This window comes from Cheilinus undulatus, linkage group 6 (assembly GCF_018320785.1).
Source record: "Cheilinus undulatus linkage group 6, ASM1832078v1, whole genome shotgun sequence".
In the NCBI taxonomy this organism is placed as follows: Eukaryota; Metazoa; Chordata; class Actinopteri; order Labriformes; family Labridae; genus Cheilinus; species Cheilinus undulatus.
Genome location: NC_054870.1, coordinates 13,769,824 through 13,776,891, shown reverse-complemented (window position 1 = coordinate 13,776,891; position 7,068 = coordinate 13,769,824).

The following is a 7,068-nucleotide window of genomic DNA, read 5'->3' as shown; positions in this document are numbered from 1 at the left end:
TGAAGGCAGAGCTCAGAGCGGATGCGGAGCCAATGGAGAGAGCGCGACGACACAAAAAGGGAGCGGATCATGCGCAGAAAAGCTGGCACTGTTACCGGAGCAAATGATGCAAGAGCAGGGGAGATTGCCAGGGTCTCTGGCAATGTGGCACACTTTCCTGCACTGAATGAATGTGGAGATTACAAGATCACAAAGAAAAGCCCATAAATGCTTTGATTTTCATACCTTTTCCCCTTGTGTCCTCTGCCCAGAGATCTGGGCCTTTAAATAAGAAAGTGAGAACTAAAATGTGCTACTAGTGTTTTATTCCTTCATGCATTAACTCGTTGAGAAATCTTGTTGATCCCCAGATTTCTCAGCATCTAATTCTTTCAAGACACATTTTCGTGCAAATTTTCTTGTGTCTTGCTTTAATTTTTCTCATGTGCACCAATATTTTCTTTAGAATAATCTGGATTACAAGAATCTCTCATGTCCAGTCAGGAAAATGTGACAGCACTTATAAAGCTATTTTAACACAGCGTGGCTTCAATTAATCAGATTACATTAAAGAGAAACATCTACAAACTTGTAAATTATAATCTCTTTTTCCAATTCAATCATTTATTTTTGCACGTTGTGATAATATATAACCCATCCATAACATGTAACGATGATGGGTGGAAATCAGAGAGCTGTCAGCACCATGGCCAGCGCTCTGTGCCGCCTAGGGGGCGCTGTTGCTCCTCCTTTCGCCTTTTTTTGTCTTTATTTGGACAGTCGTTTAAAAATGCAGCAGCAGCAACATTGAAAGAAACACTGATAACATGAAATAAAGCTGTTACTGGAGCTGGAGGTTTAAAGTGGTACTTCTCATTTCACTGTTTAATAATACAGTCTTAGTAATATTGCATCATCACACTGAACACAAAAGCAAATGTGACCCTAGTTGCACCTCTGCAGTTCAACCAGGAGATGGCACTATTATAAAGCTCCTGAGTGTAATTATACAACCAGAGGTAATTGTAAACTCATGGCTCTGTTTGATTGAGGTGCTTTCCCATTTCCTGTTACTACTCTTTTTTCATACTGCTGTTCAGTGAAGCACATTTCAGATCAACTAATCAATAAGTCTAGATGAATAGTGCTAAATGATTATCAATGTTAAATCAAGACTCATTGCAATGAAGGCACATCTAGACTGTACACTTTTATTATCTATTAAGAAAGACCTGATAATAGGGATGGACAACATTATCAATATGATATCAGTATCAGCAGACATGTGCTTAAAGCAAATTATCACTATCAGTATATACAGGCAACATTTTGACTATGGAATCTAATTCATATCAGCTATTATGTTTTTTAAAGAGGGGGTATTATACTTTTCCGGTTTTTAAAACATAAATATAAAGTCACAATGTTGGGTGTCCATACTCCATGTATGCAAGTTTTCAAACCGCAAGATAAACATATGTGGCAGTAATCTTGGAATTAGAGTGTAAACTGATGAGAACGGTTCGTTGAAAATCTCTGAGATTCTCCTGAGACAAGATTTCAATGAAGCAAACTGATGAGGTCATCGCAATAGGATCTGGTTCATGGTTCGTCCGTGCTGCTGGCAAAGCAGAACAGACCGCCCCCACAAGGCCTTTTAGCCATTTAGCCATGTATCAACACAGTAATTAAACACTTACCAAACAGATACGTCCTTCTCTATCCTTTTGCTGCTGCTGCTTTTCTTCCCCCTCTCTCTCCAAACTATCAGGGTCAGACTCCGGGTCTAACATGTATGGACGTATATCAAAATTCACCATATTTTACTCAGTCGGACCGGTTCATTCAAAGTTTTCAACTACTAGCATAACAACATTAGCCACATTAGAGGGGGTGTGCACAAAACATTGAGTCCTGCCCGCCAGCCAGCCTCCAGAAAATGGGCCAATCGGAGGGAAGCTGGTCCGTGGGGAGGGTTAAAGAGACAGCAGCGAAAACGAAGCATTTCAGACGGAGGTTAAAATAAGGGTTTTTCAGGACGCCAGTGTGAGAAACATGAGGAGTTTTTTGAGCTATAAACCATGTAAAGCTACTACGTGGGTATCAGAGAGATGGTGGAAAGCCTTGAAAAAGGCATAATACCCCCACTTTAAATATAATACTTCTCACTAATCCCTGCTGGCTTTAATGCTGATGCACCACGCTGCTGCTGCTGGCAAAGCTTCACCTCCTCCACCCCAGCCTCCTCCTTTATAGCATAAAGTTTGTTGCACCCTCATATTCAGTTTTATGCTACTATGTATCAGTTGCTTTTGAACTAATTCTATTGTACTCAGTATGCACTGTGTTTAAAGCAAATTATTGCCATTGGTATATACAGACAATATTCTGGCTATAAAATCTATATCAGTTGCAAATATTGCCCATACAACAAATAAGCCAGTGGAGTTCAAGGCTGATACAACCGACCTAAATTAGCTTTTTTCATCATCATTCCTTACTCTTTAAAGTTTCTTAATTTCTTAATTTTCAAAATTTAATTCTTTGTTTTAAGCACTCAAGTTTTAGGTTTGAACAACATTTAAATATCACTCAGTAAAAATTGTTTTTCAAATATTTTATATTGGCAAATATTTTTTATCATGCATCCCTACCAGAGTTTATTGAAGTTGCAGTGGAAAGGAAAAACTTCCTTTTACCTGACAGAAACCCTGAGCAGAAGTAGACTCATGCTGAACAGCCGGCTGACAAAGATGTGTTGGGGTTGTAAACAGATAGAGGGAAATGCAGAGAGAGAAAAGAGAGAACAGAAGAAAGTGAGAGAAAGGTGACAGGAGACAGATAGGGGTGATGCAGAAGAGTCAAGCTCAACATAAATGTGTCACTCGGCAGTCAAGGTCAAGCTTGACGGCATCTCTCCTGTCCGGGCCTTTTTACACCTGGTAATCTGTCCGGAGACCGCTGGCAGTTTTTGGGCCCTTTGGACATCCACAGCACAACCAGAGGGTCATGGTAACAGTGCAGTACCCCGGGCCAGGCTTACTCACCGCATCCACCCTCTTACTGTGCCCTGAAGGTGTTGACATGATTTTTTCAATAGAGTATTTTACCCTGCCCCTGGTAATATGCAAGGCCATCCAGAGCATGAAGTTCTTCACATCACTGTATTTTATGTGTATTTACATATAGAAAACAAAAAAATCACAATCTGACTTGTAATTTCGCCTAGAGTGGTTTTTTCATTGACTGTAGGCAGAAACTGTTGCATAATCATGTTTAATTAACAAACAAGCTGACACATGCTCTTGCAAAGCTCCTTAGACAATAAACCAAAGGAAATGTTGATGAGTTAATGATGAGTAAGTGGATAACAATGAGCTAAGTGATTCCTCAACATGCAACATGAGCCAGACTTTTTGCTGTTGTTGTTTTTCTATTGTTTGTTTGTCTGTCCGTGTTTTGCTGCCAGGTGCAGAGTAATAGAAACAGAAAGTAAAAAAAGCACAGCCACATTTTGAAGAAGATAAAAAGAAATACCTCAAACTTCTTGTAAAAAAAAAAAAAAAACCTGCAAAGTGGCAAACTTGGTTTATCTTGGTTGGTTTATCTCTTACGTTGTGAAGGATTTGTTCATGTACATCGGATTGAATTAGAAAATATTGAGTTGATGTATATACCAAGATAGGCTGTGATTCATGATGGAGACAGGCACATCAATGTAAAATTAGACATTTGACACCCCTAAACAGCTGGAATGGAATGATCCTTGTCTTAAAAGCATGTGTTAATCTGAGAGGTTTGAAGATGAATAAGGTTCTGTTAAAAGAATCATCATGTATCCAAATTTTAGGGTCTCTGCTAATTAAACAGTGAGTTAATTAACTTTAATAGTATAGTTATTCTAATGTCTCTTTTTGTGTGTGTTGCTTTTTGTTTAAAACAATGATCATAATATTCATCTTTCTTTCCGTGCTAACATGGTGCTTTTACACATACACAAAACTCTGTAAAGCTGCAAAATTCTCAGTTCAATCTGACTTTACCTGGAATTTTCCTTCCAGTCCCCTGGTAAAATTTCTGCATGAAGTTAAGGTGAGCTGATGCGAGGAGAAAGGATTCATGCTGATAGCATGGCAATGACATTTACATCACTTGACCAGTGAGCAACAGGTGCAGGGCAGCTTCAGACTGTTGTCTGCTTTAAATGAAGCTCAGCGTCAGTTCATGCAACACACTGTAGTCACACGCCCAGCCATGATCAGCTGACAGCAAGCTGATTCCAATTATCACCTCCCAGCTCTCACAGCCAATCACAGCTCTTTCTCTTAACATAGCAGTCCATTTAAATATGATGTACTTCTCACTAATCCCTGCTTCCATTAATGCTGCTGCTACTGCTGCTGGCAAAGCTTCACCTCCTCCACCCCAGCCTCCTCCTCCTAGCATAAGGCTTGTTGCACCCTCATATAAAGATTCATGCTACTATGTTTTAATTGCTTTTGAACTAATTCTATTGTAATCGGTATGCATTGTCATTCATGTATCCATCCATATGGAGGTTTCTAGCTATACACTCCCTGGAAAGTCAAAGCATGCTGCTCGATTAACCCAGGGAGCATCTTTGAAGCAGAGCCTTCTCTGCCAAGTAAAAATTAGATGTACATATATTTAATTTTAAAAAATCAAGATTAGAAACATGATGAACAAGGGCCTAGGGCCACCCTTAAACAACAACAAAAAATTGCTAATTTTTTAGAAAAAAATCTCAAAGTTTTTGAGAAAATGAAAAGACATTTCTAAGGTTATAAAATTATAAATGTAAAAGGAAAAAATAAATTTCCAAGCATAAAAAATAATTAATTTTGACATGAACTTGTAAATTTCAAGGTTTTAAAATAACAAATTTACAACATTATAAAGTCAGAAATTCAACTCCAAAAACATCAATAGTGTGATGATTCGGGGACACCATAAGTACTTCCTAATTGGTCCTAGTAAGAATTAAGGATTTAAAGAAGAACATTTCAAGTTTTTTCTTGTAAATTTAAAACTTTTTAAACTTACAATTTTTATTTATTTTCTCAAAAATTATTATCCTCTTTGTTATTATGCCGTCCTAATAATGGATAGTTTATTTATAGGTCTTTTGGCAAGAACCTTTTTAAATAAGTAGGCCTATTATTTTGGGATGTTTTCTGTAAAAACAATTAAAATTTACATTTATTTTTTCAAAGTGGGTCCAGGGAGGGCTAAGCTTTTCTTAGATACAAGTTAGAGGTCCCTTTGGAAAAAAAGGTTGGGAACCAACTTGTCACTTTGAAGCAAACTTTGGCATCTCTATGTCGTCTTACCTTAGAACAAATGAAGACATCCTCGCTGATATCCTTAAAGTTGAGCTTACAGTGTGGTCTGTTACAGAGCTTGATCCAAAAGAAATACTTTTCTGTTTCTCTGCGACTATTTTTCTATGAAGCACTCTTTACAGATTTCCTTGAAACCATGGGAAAATGATCATTTCTAATGCCTTCCTTTGAAGGTACAGTACTTTGAAAACTTTCAGGCATGTTTGGGCCAAAAATGTAAGCTGAAGTGCGGTGTGTAATGGTGAGTAAGCCCGCCTTAAGGCACCATCAGGAGGGAAGGAGGATGGACACTGCCCAGGTCGTGCTCTGGATGTCCTTGCATATTAGCAGGGGCATGGAAAAATAATCTGTTTAAAAAATAACAAAGTCTACACCTTTAGGGCCAATTTCCACATACAGCAACCACGCCACAATCCGCTGGCGAATTGTACTGCGGAGCAAATCGCATCAGAGCAGTTCCAATGCCAGCGCTCCAGTCCGACAGCGGCATGTCCCTGGGGCGCCACTCCACTTCGTTTGGGATACGCTGCAGGTCTATTTTCAGCGCTGGTCGCTGCCAAACCACGTCAATTCCCGTCTATCAGAAAGCTCTAAACAGGAAGTCACAAGTGTAAAATGTCCAATGCACAGACTCTTGATCGTAAATCATCTCTTTATCAACATTAAGTCTCATCCTGCAGTGAGAGCAAAGGGTCACTGAGAGGTCAGTGGGTCACAGAACTACAACGGCGCAGTGCTCTAAACATGCTTCCAGTGGGCAAGGTCGCTCGCCTTCGGTTGGAAGAAAACCTGTGGCGCTTTTGGCGCAGGGCGCCATTGTTGTATGTGGAAAATGCAGGTAAGGGGTGGATGTGGAGGGTAAGCAGAGCTTAGACAACCGTGGGTAGTAGGGTTGCCACGAGCCCCCTGGTAAAGCTTTGGATGTCCCAAGGGTCTGAAAACTGCCAGCAGTCTCTGGGCGTATTAACAGGGGTTAAAAGGCCTGGACAGCAGAGATGCCGTCGAGCTTGACCTTGGCTGTTGAGCGACACGTATATGTGTGACATGTGTCAAGCTCCGCTCTTATTTCATTTAGATTTTGCACTGTTTGCATAAGTGAACTGGGTATTTAATGTGTTGCATCTTAACTTCTGATCATTTGTCCTTTAATTCCATGTCTCTGCATCAGTGATAGTTCATGCATGAGGCTTCATGTTTTAGGTTGCCAGTCCCTACCTCCGACTGTGCGTTCATCTGTGCACATATCAAAGTCTCTTTAAACCTGAGAGAATTGTCCACTCTGACTCAGGGATGACTTGATTGGACTTTGGAGGTCAAAAGTCAAGGTCATTGTGCCTCATGTTCATCCTTCCCTACAAGAGTTCCACGAATCAAAATACCGCAACCCCCACGCCACACACACACACACACACACACCCCCACCCACCCACACACACACACACACATCCAGTGTCCAGTAACTGTATACCTCATGAAGGTATCTAACCTTCAGGAGCTAGTTGTACTCTTATCTTTCACTGACTCTCTTTGAATATTTCAGTCACACATTTAGTACAAAATGTCTGGTTGCCTCTGTGACTGTCTGCTGTCTGCGTTGTCCTCAGTGACCTTAGCTCTGCTGTTGCTAAGTTGAGCTAAACTTTCCCTCCCTCCACCACAGATTGTCCCCCTTCCCCTCACAGCTGTGTGGCCTGAATGCTGGAAATAACCACCGGCCTGCGGATCA